Genomic DNA, 20,391 nt, shown 5'->3' with positions numbered 1-20,391 from the left:
TGCACACTACATATATACTACATGCATGCAACATACATATATACTACATATATACTACATGCAACATGCATACTACATATATACTACATGCATGCAACATACATACTACATATATACCACATATATACTACATGCATACTACATATATACCACATGCATGCAACATACATATATACTACATTTATACTACATGCAACATACATACTACATACATACTACATATATACCACATCCATGCAACATGCATACTACATATATACTACATGCATGCAACATACATATATACTACATACAATACATTCATACAATACATACATATAGACATACAGTACATATAACATAGAGTACATACTCACCATCACTTGTCACTTTGTTCCCCGAAGCCATTGTCATCTGTGGAATAAATATTAAAATAACAAACCACCAATATACTTACCCCTGATCCGCAGAAGTCCACGAGTGTCCCACGACGATCTTGCGTGGAGAACAGCAGCATCAGCTGATGCTACCGTTCTCTACGGGCTCCAGGAATCCAATGACGGGAGGTAGGTATCCTTCCGCACTGTATTCCTCTGCCACTGTAAAAAAAAAGTCCCTAGTCTCACTTTATGGCATTGCTGTGTGAGAAATTTCCCACGCAGCTTTTGCCATAAAGTGAGACTAGGGACTTTTTTTTTTTTTACAGTGTGGAAGGATAACTACCTCCCGTGATTGGATTCCTGGAGCCCGTAGAGAATGGTAGCATCAGCTGATGCTGCTGTTCTCCACGCAAGATCGTCGTGGGACACTCGTGGACTTCTGCGGATCAGGGGTAAGTATATTGGTGGTTTGTTATTTTAATATTTATTCCACAGATGACAATGTCTTCGGGGATCAAAGTGACAAGTGATGGTGAGTATGTACTCTGTTATATGTACTGTATGTCTATATGTACGTATTGTATTAATGTATTGTATGTAGTATATATGCATGTTGCATGCATGTAGTATATATGTAGTATGCATGTTGCATGCATGTGGTATATATGTAGAATGTATGTTGCATGCATGTAGTATATATGTAGTATGCATGTGGTATATATGTAGTATGCATGTAGTATATATGTATGTTGCATGCATGTAGTATACATGTGGTATATATGTAGTATGCATGTTGCATGCATGTAGTATATATGTATGTTGCATGCATGTAGTATACATGTGGTATATATGTAGTATGCATGTTGCATGCATGTAGTATATATGTATGTTGCATGCATGTAGTATATATGTTGTATATATGTATGTTGCATGCATGTGGTATATATGTAGTATGCATGTAGTATATATGTATGTTGCATGCATGTAGTATATATGTTGTATATATGTATGTTGCATGCATGTGGTATATATGTAGTATGCATGTAGTATATATGTGGTATATATGTAGTATGCATGTTGCATGCATGCAGTATATATGTAGTATGCATGTTGCATGCATGTAGTATATATGTAGTATGTATGTTGCATGTGGTATATATGTAGTATATATGTATGTTGCATGCATGTGGTATATATGTAGTATGCATGTAGTATATATGTAGTATGTATGTATGTTGCATGCATGTAGTATATATGTAGTATGTATGTTGCATGTAGTATATTTGTTGTATATATGTATGCTGCATGCATGTAGTATATATGTTGTATATATGTAGTATGCATGTAGTATATATGTTGTATGTATGTTGCATGCATGTAGTATATATGTGGTATATATGTAGTATGCATGTTGCATGCATGTGGTATATATGTAGTATGTATGTTGCATGCATGTAGTATATATGTAGTATGCATGTTGCATGTAGTATATGTGTAGTATATATGTATGTTGCATGCACGTAGTATATATGTGGTATATATGTAGTATGCATGTTGCATGCATGTAGTATATATGTATGTTGCATGCATGTAGTATATATGTATGTTGCATGTAGTATATATGTTGTATATATGCATGTTGCATGCATGTAGTATATGTGGTATATATGTAGTATGCATGTTGCATGCATGTAGTATATATGTTGTATATATGTATGTTGCATGCATGTGGTATATATGTAGTATGCATGTAGTATATATGTAGTATGTATGTTGCATGCATGTAGTATATATGTACTATGTATGTTGCATGTAGTATATATGTATGTTGCATGTAGTATATATGTATGTTGCATGCATGTAGTATATATGTAGTATGTATGTTGCATGCAGTGTATATGTAGTATATATGTAGTATGTATGTTGCATGTAGTATATATGTTGTATATATGTATGTTGCATGCACGTAGTATATATGTGGTATATATGTAGTATGCATGTTGCATGCATGTAGTATATATGTATGTTGCATGCATGTAGTATATATGTATGTTGCATGTAGTATATATGTTGTATATATGCATGTTGCATGCATGTAGTATATGTGGTATATATGTAGTATGCATGTTGCATGCATGTAGTATATATGTTGTATATATGTATGTTGCATGCATGTGGTATATATGTAGTATGCAGTATATATGTATGTTGCATGCATGTGGTATATATGTAGTATGCATGTAGTATATATGTAGTATGTATGTTGCATGCATGTAGTATATATGTACTATGTATGTTGCATGTAGTATATATGTATGTTGCATGCATGTAGTATATATGTAGTATGTATGTTGCATGCAGTGTATATGTAGTATATATGTAGTATGTATGTTGCATGTAGTATATATGTTGTATATATGTATGTTGCATGCATGTGGTATATATGTAGTATGCATGTAGTATATATGTAGTATGCATGTTGCATGCATGTGGTATATATGTAGTATGTATGTTGCATGCATGTAGTATATATGTAGTATGCATGTTGCATGTAGTATATATGTAGTATGCATGTTGCATGCATGTGGTATATATGTAGTATGTATGTTGCATGCATGTAGTATATATGTAGTATGCATGTTGCATGTAGTATATATGTAGTATGCATGTTGCATGACAATCCAACACAATGGACAGCACTTTGAACACATTTTATAAGTGGTCATAAACTTGAAAATAACTCATGAAAGAACAAAGTTACGTTAAAACCAAGCACACCTTTGTTTTTCTTGTGAAATTCTCAATCAGTTTGATGTGTCACATGACCCTCTTCCCATTGGAAAAAATAAAGTTGGATCCAAAATGGCCGCAATGGTCACCACCCATCTTGAAAAGTTTTCCCCCTCCCATATACTGATGCGCCACAAACAGGAAGTTGATATCACCAACCATTCCCATTTTATTTAGGTGTATCCATATAAATGGCCCACCCTGTACTTTGCCGTTTCTCTGCTCCTGTGCCTTGCTAGCTTTTTACGTATGTGATTTTAATATCCTGTGTAGGATTTTTGCTCAGGTAGGCATTAGGCAGCATTCACACAGGTTGTTTTTCATCCAACAAGGCAAGATCTTTTCTCTATAAACCCCAGAGGGACTTTTGTGTTTAGAGGAACACTAAACAGCCATGCTCTGGCACATAGGTAAGCAAAATGGGAAAGTATAATACATATGGCAGGTCAATACTCCGGCAGGTATAAGTCAACCCACACACAGATCAGTATCAGATCTGTCTAGTTCCCACACTGTGGTAGACTGTCCACCATTAAGTGGTCCTTTTCTCTCTAGGACCAAAGACTGCTTAGTTCCTCAGCTGACTCCTCACAGACTACGTCTCACACCGCCGCTGTCGCCTGTACATCACCATACTGCGGTGCAGGCACACAGCCTCACACACAGTACACACTGCACTACCAATGTCAACACATAAGGCTACTAACTCACTGCACACTGTGCACAGTCCTATACACAGTCCTTCCCACTGCTGTACATAGCCCTACACGTTATTATTATAGTGCCATTTATTTATTTATATGTGAGGAGGGGTGTACATAAAGAAAAAAAAAGTACAGTAATCTTAAACAACACAGGTCACGACTGGTACAGAAGGAGAGAGGACCCTGCCAGTGAGGGCTCACAAGTTACAATTGCTGGGTGAAAATGCAGTAGGCGAGGGCAGAGCTGGTCACGCAGCGGTTTGGTGGATCGATGGTTACTGCAGGTTGTAGGCTTGTCACATTGCCGCTTTATGTGTACCTTTTAGACTAGTTAGCAAGGCGAGATTCCACTGACTAAAACATAACTTTTAATATAATAACTAAAACTGAATAAATCAAGTGAAACATACAAAAAGTGCTTGTACTGAGGTTACCAGAGCTCAGAAAAAAATGGTTTGGTCTCACCACTTTCTGTTGAACTTGTTCATTGCAGGTCACAGATACACAGGTGCATAAAGAGACAGTATAAGGGCTCATACTCACTTGCGAAAGACTCGCACGATTCTAATCACATCACATCTACATCATGTTCTTTTACCATCCATCCTAGCTTTCCTTCAGGCAGGGTTAAATGCTGGTCTTGCCCTCAGTTCCTTAAAGGGTCAAGTATCTGCACTCTCTATTCTTTTTCAGAAGAATTTAGCTTCCCGTCCGCAGGTTAAAACCTTTCTTCAGGGGGTGGCCCCTCCGTACAGGTCTCCAGTGGCCCCCTGGGATCTCAATCTGGTCCTGGAAGCTTTGACAGATTCTCCCTTTGAACTTCTCCGGGAGGTTTCCATGTCCTTCTTGTCCTGGAAGGTGGTATTTCTTGTAGCCATACCTCTATCAGACGTGTCTCAGAGCTGGCGGCCCTTTCGTGTCGCCCTCCCTTTTTGATTCTTCACCAAGGTTGCTTTGCAGCCTACTTCCTTCCCAAGGTGGTGTCCGCCTTTCACCTGAATGAGGATATAAACCTTCCTTCGTTCTGTCCTGCTCAAACTCATCCTCTGGAGTGCTCTTTGAATAAGCTAGACCTGGTCAGAGTGATGAGTCTATCTGCTTAGGGCCTCCCCCTTCAGGAAGACAAACTCACTTTTGACATTCCGAGTGGTCTGAGAAGAGGCCTGCCGACCTCTAAGGCTACAATCGCCCGCTGGATCAGGATGGCAATTCTGGAGGCCTACCGGCCTCCTTCTGGGGTTAAGGCTCACTCTACCCGGGCAGTGGGCGCCTCCTGGGCAGTGCACCATAGGGCATCAACTATGCAAGGCAGCTACCTGGTCTTCTGTTCATACCTTTTCACGGTTTTATAAAGTTCATACCTTCGCTACAGCAGTCGCCAGCCCAGGCAGAAGAATTCTGCAGGCGGCAGTGATGAGTTCTCCGACCTGAATGAAGTTCTTGTTTTCTCCCTCCCCAGGGACTGCTTTAGGATGTCCCATGGTTCCTGTGTCCCCCAATGAAGCAATAGAGAAAACAGGATTTTTGGTTGCTTACTGTAAAATATGTTTCTCGGAGTCTTCATTGGGGGACACAGCACCCTCCCATGTCTATATTGTTATGACTATTTTGAGTGGCTTGTTATGCCAATATGATGAATGTTCCTACTGCTTTCTCACTGATTGTCCTACAGTCGGTCGGAGGGGTGTATACTGCGGAGGCAACATTTCTTTCACGGCATAGTGTCAACCTCCTAGTGGCAGCAGCACACACATGGTTCCTGTGTCCTCCATTGAAGACTCCGAGAAAGATATTTTACGGTAAGCAACCAAAAATCCTGTTTTTATGATGACTGTCGGTTGTGCTCTGTTATGATGACTGTCGGTTGTGCTCTGTTATGGTGACTGTCGGTTGCTCTTTTAGGATGACTGCCGGTTGCGCTCTGTTATGATGACTGTCAGTTGCGCTCTGTTATGATGACTGTCGGTTGCGCTCTTTTATAATGACTGTTGGTTGCGCTCTTTTATTACTGTTGATTGTGCTCTTTTATGGTGACCGTTGCTCTCTTTTATGATGACTGTCGGTTGTGCTCTGTTATGATTGTCGGTTGCTCTCTTTTATGGTGACTGTCGGTTGCTCTCTTATGATGACCGTTGGTGGCGCTCTTTATGGTGACCGTCGGTGGCGCTCTCTTTTATTACTGTCGGTGGTGCTCTTTTATGACTGTCGGATGCGCTCTGTTATGATGACTGTCGGTTGCTCTGTTATGATGACTATCGGTTGCGCTCTGTTATGATGACTGTCGGTTGCTCTGTTATGATGACTGTCGGTTGCGCTCTGTTATGATGACTGTCTGATGCGCTCTGTTATGACTGTTGGTGGCGCTCTCTTTTATGATGACTGTCAGGCTATGTGCCCACGTTAGCATTTTCAAACGCTTAGAAAACCGGACTCTTTCCCAGAAGCCGCGCGTTTTATTTCCGCATTTTTTTGCGCGATTTTTGCACAAAAAACACGCGTTTAGATGCATTTTTTCCGCGCGGTTTCTGGGAACATAGGAAATGGCTAAAAACGCGCAGCTATGCAGAAAATAATGAACATGCTGCGTTTTTAGCCGCTAAGGCCTGTTTCACACCAGTTTTTTTACGTCAGTCAAAATCCGCCACTTTTCGAAAAAAACGGACCCGCCCTTTTTTTGCCGGATCCGTTTTTCTCCCCCATTGATTTGCATTAGTGGCGGATTTTGACTGATGGTCGTCCGTTGGGTCCATTTTTTTACGGATCCGTGAGAATTTTATCGGCTCCCGGGCGGACCAGACGGACACCGCAACTTTTTTTTGGGTTGACGGTCCGCTATTTTTAACTGCGAATGCCCGGAGGCATTGCTCTGGGAACAGTTTTAACTCTGTATTGCTGTTCCGGGAGCCGCTAAAATTCTCTCTCGCTTCACATCCATCACGGCGATGTCCATACACCTCACGATGCAGGCCGCGACATCACGTGGGAAATCACGGCGATGCAGCCTGCGACATCACGCAGGAAATCACGGCGATGCAGCCCGCGACATCACGCGGGAAATCACGGTGATGCAGCATGCGACATCACGTGGGAAATCACGGAGACCATCTCCCTGACGTTCCAGCCCGCGGTCACTTTAAATCACTCTGCTTCGCAACTTCATCGGATCCGTACTACAACGTGGTCCGATTACATCCGTACATCACTTAACAGAGTCAGATCAGTTGTTTTTAACCTTTGGCGGATTTCAGCTGACCGCCGATGACGTAAGTGTGAAACAGGCCTAAGCGTTTTCTAAGCATTTAAAAACGCATGTGGGTCGCCCTCCCAGGGCTGTGGGGTACTCGGGCCGGTGACAGGGGGATGTGTCACAGCAGCGGTGACCCGGTCCGTGGCCCTAGGCGCCCAATAAAATGGTGGTTTAATGTATTGGTTTATAAGCAAGTGAAATGTTAAGCCGACGCTGCATGCAGATCCACTGGGACTAATGGTATGGTGCAGCAAGGGTGTAAAAGCTCCCCACAGGTGAAGCTGTAGTCCCAGGGCAGTGTAGATGTAGTTGGCACAGGGATGTAGCAGTGCTGACGGGGTAGGAAGCAGACAACGGGGTGCAATTTCTGTACCTTTACTTGATAACTGCAGTCCAGGGTCCTGATTACAGATGGCAACGGAGCAGGCTAGCCTGGAAGCAATTCAGGGATTCTCTCTCAGCAGACGGGCTGTGCAGTATCCTTTCCTAGCGCTTATTTAAGGGATCTCCAGTGCTGAGTTACTCTGAAGTTCCTCCTGTCAGATGTTCTCAAGAACCTTACTTGCACGGCAGACAGCTGTAGCCTCTCTCGGGGACTCTCGTCTTCTCTGTCTTAGCTCTCTATCCAAGCTGCTGTTGTGCCCTCAAGTCTTAGATGGGAGCAGGGCATTTACAGCCTCATAATCCTCTGGTGTCTGCGGCAGGACCGTTAGTATCTGTACCACCGTGGAGACCAGGCTCTAGTTCTTACGCTCTAACACTGAGGGAGCTCGCCTTCCGCAGCTCAACCTCCAGCTCTTCTCTCTACGTCTGCAAACTTCTCCCTCCGCAGACTAACTGAACTCCCCTCCTTCTGGGCCCTCAGAGAGCACACCTCCCCTTAATCCTGGTTGAGTTCCCCCTGCTGGCCTGGAGTGGAGCTGTGTTGCATGTATGGATTGACCGTAAGAGAGACCCATCATTGCCTCCAAGCCTGGCATTACCCTCCCCTGGAAGAAGGCAAAGCCTGTGTGGTGACAATACTCCTGGGGGCGCCACACATGCATTGGCACAAAAAGCCAAAAATGCATGCAATTTAATGGGAAGCTTCTTTTAAGCGTTTCTGCAGAGTCTGATCCGGTACAAACGCTGTGGAAACGCTAAAAAAAGCAACGTGGGCACACAGCCTTACTCTCTGTTTTGATGACTGTCGGTGTCGCTCTCTTTCTCCCTGTGAAGCTCCGCCCTCTCCTCAGTGTCTGAAGCTCCGCCCTCTCCTCAGTGTCTGAAGCTCCGCCCTCTCCTCAGTGTCTGAAGCTCCGCCCTCTCCTCAGTGTCGCGGCTGCGGACAGGACGGTGACAGACGGGAGACGTCACATTCTGGTGACACTGAACAATCAGCGCTGAGCGGAATTATTTATATTACAGAAAGTGACAAGAAAAATGTAAGATTTATAAATCAGGAAAAAAGAATTTTACCCAAATCCATAAACTCTAGAGCAGAGGAAAGACCCTTCCTGTCTGACCTGTGATGTCTGCGCCATTATACCCTGCAGCCATTCCAGGAAGAAGAGGCGACTACAATGGAGACTGGAGGAGGAGCTCCCCATAGCCACTCCATTCTAGACGCCTCAGTGCTGAGCTGCCTGCAGCGGAGGGAGAATGTGAGGCCGCGCCCCAGCACTGCGACCTATCACCTCACACTGAGGGCTACAGCGGAGAGAGCGGGAAAGGAGGAGGAGCCGGAACAGCTACACACTACACTGTACACTGCGGAGCCTGCGGCCAGGACCTGTGATGACGTCACCGTCACATGATCACTACATGGGGGAGGAGCTCCCCATAGCCACTCCATTCTAGACGCCTCAGTGCAGCTTCCTGCTATCGGGTCACTGGATGAGGAAGCCCCGCCCCTTCAGGTGACATCATTCCCTCACAAAATCAACTCCATTCTAGAAGCTGCTGCTTTCCGTGTAGGAAGCGTCCGCAGTAAGAGCTGGAGGAGAAGTCTGCACTGGTAATGGGGAGCAGGGACTGTGTGATAGAGGGGACAGGACTCAGTCCTGGGGGAGCACCGGGACTCTGCACATTAGGGTACAGCCGGCTCCACATGTAAGAGCTGGAGGAGAAGTCTGCACTGGTGAGCGGTAATGGGGGAGCAGGGACTGTGTGATAGAGGGGACAGGACTCAGTCCTGGGGGGCACCGGGAATCTGCACATTAGGGTACAGCCGGCTCCACATGTAAGAGCTGGAGGAGAAGTCTGCACTGGTGAGCGGTAATGGGGGAGCAGGGACTGTGTGATAGAGGGGACAGGACTCAGTCCTGGGGGGCACCGGGACTCTGCACATTAGGGTACAGCCGGCTCCACATGTAAGAGCTGGAGGAGAAGTCTGCACTGGTGAGCGGTAATGGGGGAGCAGGGACTGTGTGATAGAGGGGACAGGACTCAGTCCTGGGGGGCACCGGGACTCTGCACATTAGGGTACAGCCGGCTCCACATGTAAGAGCTGGAGGAGAAGTCTGCACTGGTGAGCGGTAATGGGGGAGCAGGGACTGTGTGATAGAGGGGACAGGACTCAGTCCTGGGGGGCACCGGGACTCTGCACATTAGGGTACAGCCGGCCCCACATGTAAGAGCTGGAGGAGAAGTCTGCACTGGTGAGCGGTAATGGAGGAGCAGGGACTGTGTGATAGAGGGGACAGGACTCAGTCCTGGGGGGCACCGGGACTCTGCACATTAGGGGACAGCCGGCTCCACATGTAAGAGCTGGAGGAGAAGTCTGCACTGGTGAGCGGTAATGGGGGAGCAGGGACTGTGTGATAGAGGGGACAGGACTCAGTCCTGGGGGAGCACCGTGACTCTGCACATTAGGGTACAGCCGGCTCCACATGTAAGAGCTGGAGGAGAAGTCTGCACTGGTGAGCGGTAATGGGGGAGCAGGGACTGTGTGATAGAGGGGACAGGACTCAGTCCTGGGGGGCACCGGGACTCTGCACATTAGGGTACAGCCGGCCCCACATGTAAGAGCTGGAGGAGAAGTCTGCACTGGTGAGCGGTAATGGAGGAGCAGGGACTGTGTGATAGAGGGGACAGGACTCAGTCCTGGGGGGCACCGGGACTCTGCACATTAGGGGACAGCCGGCTCCACATGTAAGAGCTGGAGGAGAAGTCTGCACTGGTGAGCGGTAATGGGGGAGCAGGGACTGTGTGATAGAGGGGTCAGGACTCAGTCCTGGGGGAGCACCGTGACTCTGCACATTAGGGTACAGCCGGCTCCACATGTAAGAGCTGGAGGAGAAGTCTGCACTGGTGAGCGGTAATGGAGGAGCAGGGACTGTGTGATAGAGGGGACAGGACTCAGTCCTGGGGGAGCACCGGGACTCTGCACATTAGGGGACAGCCGGCTCCACATGTAAGAGCTGGAGAAGTCAGCACTGGTGAGCGGTAATGGGGGAGCAGGGACTGTGTGATAGAGGGGACAGGACTCAGTCCTGGGGGAGCACCGTGACTCTGCACATTAGGGTACAGCCGGCTCCACATGTAAGAGCTGGAGGAGAAGTCTGCACTGGTGAGCGGTAATGGAGGAGCAGGGACTGTGTGATAGAGGGGACAGGACTCAGTCCTGGGGGGCACCGGGACTCTGCACATTAGGGTACAGCCGGCTCCACATGTAAGAGCTGGAGGAGAAGTCTGCACTGGTGAGCGGTAATGGGGGAGCAGGGACTGTGTGATAGAGGGGACAGGACTCAGTCCTGGGGGAGCACCGGGACTCTGCACATTAGGATACAGCCGGCTCCACATGTAATCGCTGGAGGAGAAGTCTGCACTGGTGAGCGGTAATGGGGGAGCAGGGACTGTGTGATAGAGGGGACAGGACTCAGTCCTGGGGGGCACCGGGACTCTGCACATTAGGGTACAGCCGGCCCCACATGTAAGAGCTGGAGGAGAAGTCTGCACTGGTGAGCGGTAATGGGGGAGCAGGGACTGTGTGATAGAGGGGACAGGACTCAGTCCTGGGGAGCACCGGGACTCTGCACATTAGGGGACAGCCGGCCCCACATGTAAGAGCTGGAGGAGAAGTCTGCACTGGTGAGCGGTAATGGGGGAGCAGGGACTGTGTGATAGAGGGGACAGGACTCAGTCCTGGGGAGCACCGGGACTCTGCACATTAGGGTACAGCCGGCTCCACATGTAAGAGCTGGAGGAGAAGTCTGCACTGGTGAGCAGTAATGGGGGAGCAGGGACTGTGTGATAGAGGGGACAGGACTCAGTCCTGGGGGGCACCGGGACTCTGCACATTAGGGTACAGCCGGCTCCACATGTAAGAGCTGGAGGAGAAGTCTGCACTGGTGAGCGGTAATGGGGAGCAGGGACTGTGTGATAGAGGGGACAGGACTCAGTCCTGGGGACACTGGGACTCTGCACATTAGGGGACAGCCGGCCCCACATGTAAGAGCTGGAGGAGAAGTCTGCACTGGTGAGCAGTAATGGGGGAGCAGGGACTGTGTGATAGAGGGGACAGGACTCAGTCCTGGGGGGCATCGGGACTCTGCACATTAGGGTACAGCCAGCTCCACATGTAAGAGCTGGAGGAGAAGTCTGCACTGGTGAGCGGTAATGGGGGGAGCAGGGACTGTGTGATAGAGGGGACAGGACTCAGTCCTGGGGGGCACCAGGACTCTGCACATTAGGGTACAGCCGGCTCCACATGTAAGAGCTGGAGGAGAAGTCTGCACTGGTGAGCGGTAATGGGGGAGCAGGGACTGTGTGATAGAGGGGACAGGACTCAGTCCTGGGGGAGCACCGGGACTCTGCACATTAGGGGACAGCCGGCCCCACATGTAAGAGCTGGAGGAGAAGTCTGCACTGGTGAGCAGTAATGGGGGAGCAGGGACTGTGTGATAGAGGGGACAGGACTCAGTCCTGGGGAGCACCGGGACTCTGCACATTAGGGTACAGCCGGCTCCACATGTAAGAGCTGGAGGAGAAGTCTGCACTGGTGAGCGGTAATGGGGAGCAGGGACTGTGTGATAGAGGGGACAGGACTCAGTCCTGGGGGCACTGGGACTCTGCACATTAGGGGACAGCCGGCCCCACATGTAAGAGCTGGAGGAGAAGTCTGCACTGGTGAGCAGTAATGGGGGAGCAGGGACTGTGTGATAGAGGGGACAGGACTCAGTCCTGGGGGGCATCGGGACTCTGCACATTAGGGGACAGCCGGCTCCACATGTAAGAGCTGGAGGAGAAGTCTGCACTGGTGAGCGGTAATGGGGGAGCAGGGACTGTGTGATAGAGGGGACAGGACTCAGTCCTGGGGGGCACCGGGACTCTGCACATTAGGGTACAGCCGGCTCCACATGTAAGAGCTGGAGGAGAAGTCTGCACTGGTGAGCGGTAATGGGGGAGCAGGGACTGTGTGATAGAGGGGACAGGACTCAGTCCTGGGGGGGCACCGGGACTCTGCACATTAGGGTACAGCTGGCTCCACATGTAAGAGCTGGAGGAGAAGTCTGCACTGGTGAGTGGTAATGGGGGAGCAGGGACTGTGTGATAGAGAGGACAGGACTCAGTCCTGGGGGGGCACCGGGACTCTGCACATTAGGGGACAGCTGGCTCCACATGTAAGAGCTGGAGGAGAAGTCTGCACTGGTGAGCGGTAATGGGGGAGCAGGGACTGTGTGATAGAGGGGACAGGACTCAGTCCTGGGGAGCATCGGGACTCTGCACATTAGGGTACAGCCGGCCCCACATGTAAGAGCTGGGGGAGAAGTCTGCACTGGTGAGCGGTAATGGGGGAGCAGGGGCTGTGTGATAGAGGGGACAGGACTCAGTCCTGGGGGGCATCGGGACTCTGCACATTAGGGTACAGCCGGCTCCACATGTAAGAGCTGGAGGAGAAGTCTGCACTGGTGAGCGGTAATGGGGGAGCAGGGACTGTGTGATAGAGGGGACAGGACTCAGTCCTGGGGGGGCACCGGGACTCTGCACATTAGGGGACAGCCGGCTCCACATGTAAGAGCTGGAGAAGTCAGCACTGGTGAGCGGTAATGGGGGAGCAGGGACTGTGTGATAGAGAGGACAGGACTCAGTCCTGGGGGGGCACCCGGACTCTGCACATTAGGGTACAGCTGGCTCCACATGTAAGAGCTGGAGGAGAAGTCTGCACTGGTGAGCGATAATGGGGGAGCAGGGACTGTGTGATAGAGGGGACAGGACTCAGTCCTGGGGGAGCACCGGGACTCTGCACATTAGGGGACAGCCGGCTCCACATGTAAGAGCTGGAGAAGTCAGCACTGGTGAGCGGTAATGGGGGAGCAGGGACTGTGTGATAGAGAGGACAGGACTCAGTCCTGGGGGGGCACCGGGACTCTGCACATTAGGGTACAGCCGGCCCCACATGTAAGAGCTGGAGGAGAAGTCTGCACTGGTGAGCGATAATGGGGGAGCAGGGACTGTGTGATAGAGGGGACAGGACTCAGTCCTGGGGGAGCACTGGGGCTCTGCACATTAGGGGACAGCCGGCTCCACATGTTAGAGCTGGAGGAGAAGTCTGCACTGGTGAGCGGTAATGGGGGAGCAGGGACTGTGTGATAGAGGGGACAGGACTCAGTCCTGGGGGAGCACCGGGACTCTTCACATTAGGGTACAGCCGGCTCCACATGTAAGAGCTGCAGGAGAAGTCTGGTAATGGGGGAGCAGGGACTGTGTGATAGAGAGGACAGGACTCAGTCCTGGGGGGGCACCGGGACTCTGCACATTAGGGTACAGCCGGCCCCACATGTAAGAGCTGGAGGAGAAGTCTGCACTGGTGAGCGATAATGGGGGAGCAGGGACTGTGTGATAGAGGGGACAGGACTCAGTCCTGGGGGAGCACTGGGGCTCTGCACATTAGGGGACAGCCGGCTCCACATGTTAGAGCTGGAGGAGAAGTCTGCACTGGTGAGCGATAATGGGGGAGCAGGGACTGTGTGATAGAGGGGACAGGACTCAGTCCTGGGGGAGCACCGGGACTCTGCACATTAGGGTACAGCCGGCTCCACATGTTAGAGCTGGAGGAGAAGTCTGCACTGGTGAGCGGTATTGGGGGAGCAGGGACTGTGTGATAGAGGGGACAGGACTCAGTCCTGGGGGAGCACCGGGACTCTTCACATTAGGGTACAGCCGGCTCCACATGTAAGAGCTGCAGGAAAAGTCTGGTAATGGGGGAGCAGGGACTGTGTGATAGAGGGGACAGGACTCAGTCATAGTTAGCAAGGCAAAAAAAATACATTTGTCCATCCAGTTCAGCCTATATTCTCGCAGAATAAATGCCAGATCTACGTCCTTCTAAAGAACCTAATCACTGTAAGATTCAATATTGTTATGCTTCAGGAAGACATCCAGGCCTCTCTTGAACCCCTAGATTGAGTTTGCCATCATCACCTCCTTAGGCAAGGAATTCCAGATTCTCACTGCTCTAACAGTAAAGAATCCTCTTCTATGTTGGCGGAAAAACCTCTCCTCCAGATACCTTACTTGGTATAAACAGATTCTCTGAGAGATATTTGTATTGTCTCCTTATATGCATTTACATGGTTTTTAGATCGCCCCTCAGTCCTCTTTTTTTCTAGACTAAATAATCCTAATTTTGCTAATCTGGGTATTGTAGTTCCCTCACCCCTTTATTAATTTTGTTGCCCTCCTTTGTACTCGCTATAGTTCCATTACATCCTTCCTGAGCATTGGTGCCCAAAACTGTACACAGTACTCCATGTGCGGACTAACCAGGGATTTGTACAGAGGCAGTATAAATGCTCTTATCATGTGTATCCAGACCTCTTTTAATGCACCCCATGCTCGTGTTTCCTTTGGCAGCTGCTGCCTGGCACTGACTGCTCTAGGTAAGTTTATCATTAACTAGGATCCCCAAGTCCTTCTCCATGTCAGATTTACCCAGTGGTTTCCCGTTCAGTGTGCAATGGTGATATTGATTTCTTCTTCCCATGTGTGTAACCTTACATTTATCATTGTTAAACCCATGTGCCGCCTTTTATGCCTAGTTTCCAACTTATCCAGATCCATCTGTAGCAGAAAACTATATTCTCTTGTAGTGACTGCTTTACATAGTTTTGTATCATCTGCAAATATCAATATTTTACTGGGTAAATCTTCTAACAGATCATTAATAAATATGTTGCAGAGAATAGGTCCCAACACCGACCCCTGCGGTACTCTTGGATATAAGCTATCTGGACCTGGAGATTTATCCATTTTAATCTTAGGGTACCGTTACAATAAGCGATGCACCAGCGATCCCGACAACGATATGGATCGCTGGTGCATCGCTAAGTGTTCGCTAGTGAGCTGCCACACAGGCAGATCTCACTAGCGACATAGCAGCGGTTGGGGGTCGTTACTTACCTGTCAGATGCGGCGATCCTGACCTCCGCCCGCCAGCGTCCACGCGTCGCTCGTCGGCGCCACAGGAAGCGCCCAACGAGAAATGGTCCAGGACGTTCTCGCGCGATCAGCGGCAGACAGCGGGGGAGCCGGTCGGAGGTAAGTATCACATGTAGCGGTGTCGCTAGCAATATCGCTGCTACGTCACAAAATCGCTATGTGTAATGGGTCCTTTATTTAGCTGAGTTTGCACCTCTTATTGGGGTTAGATTGGTGACTCTTGAAGTATTTTGCTCTCTATAGTTTTTTAGAGCTTAAATGATGCCATCTTGCTTTATTAGTTTAAATTCTTTTTTTTAAAAAACATCTTTTTATTGGGTTATATAATACAAATAAACAATTATGTAAAATTACATAACAGGGTGTGCATGTTTTTTCAATAAAAGTTCCTTCATTAGATCGTCACATAGTACATGTTAGGAGTAAACACAGTAGAAGTTACTATCTTTCATTCCACAACAATATAGTGTTTTCTTTTTACTGATAATTGCCCCTCTTCTTTGTTTAGCCACATTGGGTTTTTCCTATTTCTTGTCCTTTTATTCCCACAAGGTATAAACTCTTACAGTGCCTATTTAGGATGTTCTTAAACATTTCCCATTTATTATCTGTGTTCTTATTTCTGAGGACATTGTCCCAGTCAACCAGATTAAGGGCATCTCTGAGATGGCCAAATTTTGCCTTCCTAAAGTTCAGTGTTTTTGTGACAAGTCCCCCTAGCGAAAGACAAGTGAAACTCTACAATATTGTGGTCGCTGTTTCCTAGATGCCCAACAACCTGCAGATTTGTTATTCTGTAAGGTCTTTTAGATAGTATTAGGTGTAAAAGTGCTGCTCCTCTGGTTGAATTCTGCACCAATTGTGAAAGATAACAAAGAAAAATTATTAGCAGAAACCTGCTGCCTTTTTCTGTTTCGCAGGTCTCTGTTTCCCAATTAATATCCGAGTAGTTAAAGTCCCCCATAACAAGAATAGCATTATGGGTTGCAGCTTCATCTATCTGCCTTAGTAGTAAACTTTCCATGATTTCTGTTACATTTGTGTGTTTGTAATAGACTCCAATGAGAATTTTTGTTTCTATTTTTCGCTCCATGTATTTCGACTCATATGGACTCGACATCCTCATTTCATTCACTAATATCCTCCCTTAAAGTGGACTGTGAGGGACAAGGCAGAATCCATTTTGGATTTTAAGTTCAGGCCATCTCCTTCCATTCCTGAACTGTGCCCCTCCTTTGGCATCCCCCAAGGTCATAAAAAGCCATGCAGTGTTTATCTTTAATTAAAAAGCTAGGAACAACTCCTTTGAAGCTCATAACACAAAGGTGCGAAATCCCCTGCAAGCTACAGGCAAGCTGAAGTGTTTTGTTGAACTTGAAACGCATGCATATACCTCATCGTATAAAGGTACTGTCACCCTTAGCGATGTACCAGCGATATGACGCGGTCAGGATCGCTGGTACATCGCTAAGTGGTCGCTAGTGAGCTGCCACACAGGCAGATCTCACCAGCGACATCGCAGGGGTCGGCGGTCGCTACTTACCTGTCGGACGAGGCGATCCTGATGTCCTCCCGCCCGCGTCCACGCGTCGCACGTCGTCACAGCAGGAAGCTGACGACGAGAAACAGTCCAGGACGTTCTCGCGCTATCAGCGATACCCAGCGGGGGAGCGGTTGGAGGTAAGTATCAGACATAGCGATATCGCTAGCACGTCACAAAAACCAGTGACGTTATAGCGATATTGCTAGCGCTATCACTTAGTGTGACAGGCCCTTTACAAATCGCAGCAAGGCTATGAGGTATTGAATCTGGACAATGACCTATAATAACTGAATGCAATATCTGTGAGCCTAGCCGAGCATATCATCCGAATCGGCGTACCTTCCCCCATACATCCGTGCCTGGCAGCCAATAGTAGCACTCTGCGCTAGGGAGTTATAAAGCTTAGCCACCTGGAATTACATACGAGAAGCATATTTGGACTTTATGCGCAGATAAATTCCAGCCAAATCCAGTGGCACTGCTGCCATTCCATTCAGAGCTTCGGGCGGAAAGTTGTGGGCCTTTTACGGTTCTGAAATGGAAATCATACTCTCAGACATGGGAGGAGAGAGGCTGCACAAGCCCAGGGGTGGGTGCAGAGCATGGGAGGAGCAACCAAGGATATAAGTGTCATCTCACTTGGAGCTCAGTTTTCTTCTGGCTGGAGGACCCGTTATCAGGTTTGGTCCTGTGATCCATTAGCGCCTCCCTGTGGTCACATGCAACATAACACGGTAATTGCAATCTATATATACCCTATCCTTTGTACTGCACCCCTGACTGCATACTTTTATATTCTGTAAATATTTGCGTGTATATTTCTAGTGCACCTTTTAGGCGATTAAATATAAAATTAATCTTGGGCTGCTCTTATCTCGATCCACGAATCCCCATGTCCGCACTCTCGGCTGGCTATATGACACGCTACCGGGTTGGTTCCTGACCCAATATAAGCCTGTTGTCGGACGGGGCTTATTTCAAATGAGGAACTGGTGGCAGAATACCCTAATGTTTCAGTGAGGAACTCTGGTAGTGACGGCCGGGATGTATGTGTGTGTGTGTGTATAATATATATATATTATATCCCCAGCCTGGACTGGTGGTATATTTCCCCGCCTCACTGTGAGCACCCCACTAACTCGTACCTATAACGGAAGCCTTTCCAGTGACTTTGCCCTTGACCCTCCCCCTTCCCCTGTGAGATCCCTCACATGGACTTTAGACAAGACTTTACATAATGACAAACCCCTCCTCCTTTCCCATTTTACCTCCCTTCCGAGTATGTTGTCTTGGGTCTCCTTTGCCGCACCTCATATCCTTCATCAGCATGTTTTCTGGTTTCATGTTCGTGTCTAACATTTTTCTTACCATCCACTCTTCTTCTAGTTGAACGCCCTCCTGATTATTGTAGCGAGTCTTCTGGCGAATGTGTATTTCCCAGGTTTGTTGAGGTGTAGTCCGTCCCTGGCAAGGAGTCCATCATACAGGTAATTCACACTGTGGTCCAGGAATCCGAATCCTTGTTGTGTGCACCATTGTCTTAGCCAGTTGTTCGCATCAAGGATCCTGTTCCATCTCCTGGTGCCTTGTCCTTCGACTGGAAGGATAGAAGAAAAAACTGCCTTTGCATCCAGTTCCTTTACTTTCTTCCCCAACTTTTCAAAGTCCTTGCAGATTGTCAGTAGGTCCTTCCTTGGCATCTCATTGGTGCCAACATGTATCAGAAGAAATTGGTGGACGTCCTTGGACCTGATGAGCTTTGGTATTCTATCGGTCAAATCCTTGATCTTCGCACCTGGGAGGCAGCATACTTGCGGTTATGTCTGGTCTGCAGATGGCTGCTTCTGTGCCTCAGTAGTGAGTCTGAAATTACTACCACTCTCCTCTACTTGGCTGCACTTTTTTGTTGTCAATTCTGGGTGTTGCTGTGTGCCCTTTTCCTCTTTGCTTGCTGTTAGTTCCTCATTCTTAGGTGTGCCATCCTTGTCCTCCTTTTAATGTATTTTTCTCTAGCAACCTTCCACGACAGCATAGGAGGAGGTCGTCTCCACACCCTAATGGGGGACAGGAAGCACGAGAGGTTAAAAGGTCCCTCCCTCCTCCCTCTCACCAGTGTCTTTCCTGTCCCCCATGGGGCATGGAGAGGTCTGGTATGCTGTGGGGCTGGCTGCTGCAGCGTACCTGGAGATCCAAAAAGCCGGGCAGTGGTGGTCGGTGGCGCAGCCTTCCCTCCTCTGTTCTGCTCCCGGCTGCTCCTGCATTCGGGACCGTTTCCTGGCCCTCCCGCGCTCCCCTTTGGGGAGTAAAGCGGGCCAGTGATCCCCCGCCGGAGGCCTCCCGCAGCTCTCCGGCGTCTCCTCCTCCCCTGCGTGCGACCCGGAAGTGACGTCACGTGCGCGGGTCACTTCCGGAGTACATGCAGGGCGCGCTGTCATGGCGGCCCCCATTTTGCTGCCAGCGCGCGGAGCTCGCCAGCACCTGCTGTGCCTGCTCCAGGACCCAGGGAGGAGGAGGGGGAATCAATCTAATGCGCTGAGGGCTGAGTTAACCCTTTATTAACCTGCCGGAAGACGCCGACAGGTAAGGCAAATCCCCTGCTGTCATGGACGCTTCCTGCATCTGCAGAGCCCAGCGCTGCCCCAGCCACAGTGAGTTACCTGGGGGGGTCCTAAGGGTGCGATCCGGGATAAAGGTCCTTAAAATACTTCTCCCCCTCTTTCTTAAAGGGAGAAAAGTCTGCCCATAAAAGCACCAATACGTCCAGCAAAATGGCCAAATGTGCCATATGCAGTACCAAACTTCCCTCTAATTGGGAGAAAAAGTTATGTCAGGCATGCACTGATAAAGTGGTCAGGGCCGAGCACCCATCATTAATTGACGAGATCCGCAGCTTGGTCACCCGTCAGGTTCAGACCTCCTTAGCCGCCCTGTCCCCCCCCCCCCCTCCACCCCCTCCGATTATGGGCTCACCACCTTAAAAAAAACGGAGGATTCAGGTGGAGGATTCAGAATCCGAGTCAGAGAGATCATTCAACTCGAGCTCTGAAAATTGGGAGCAACCGGGGACCTCTAGGGCACCTGATGTTAGAAGGTATCTCCTTTCCACAGAATACGTGGAGGAGTTGATTAGCGCAGTATGCGCCACTATGGGCCTACAAGATGAACCTGTCACGCAAACCGCACAGGATCGCATGTTTGGGGGATATAAAGGACCTAAACGAGCAGGCTTTCCAGTTCATAAAAGCATAGTGGACATGATCTCCCAGGAATGGGAATACCCTGAAAAACGCTACTCAGCCCCTTCAGAGCTCTGCCATAGGTTTCCTC

At 48.7% G+C, this 20,391-nt stretch overlaps 1 protein-coding gene across 5 annotated transcripts in view; it reads left to right on the top strand.

Annotated features, from left to right (window-relative positions):
- Nucleotides 1-8,577: 8,577 nt before the first annotated feature.
- Nucleotides 8,578-20,391, top strand: part of LOC141074005 (oocyte zinc finger protein XlCOF8.4-like) — an 84,591-nt gene continuing 72,777 nt past the window's right edge. For all 5 annotated transcript variants that reach the window (XM_073561522.1, XM_073561538.1, XM_073561545.1 and 2 more), the window contains exon 1: nt 8,578-9,096. The gene's annotated coding sequence lies outside the window, so the exon portion shown is untranslated. The remainder of the gene's footprint in view (nt 9,097-20,391) is intronic.

The sequence above is a fragment of the Dendrobates tinctorius genome, unplaced genomic scaffold, assembly GCF_039654945.1.
Source record: "Dendrobates tinctorius isolate UK_male_01 unplaced genomic scaffold, ASM3965494v1 ptg000014l, whole genome shotgun sequence".
In the NCBI taxonomy this organism is placed as follows: Eukaryota; Metazoa; Chordata; class Amphibia; order Anura; family Dendrobatidae; genus Dendrobates; species Dendrobates tinctorius.
Note: the sequence above shows the minus strand (reverse complement) of the source record. Positions and strands in the feature narration are given on the sequence as shown.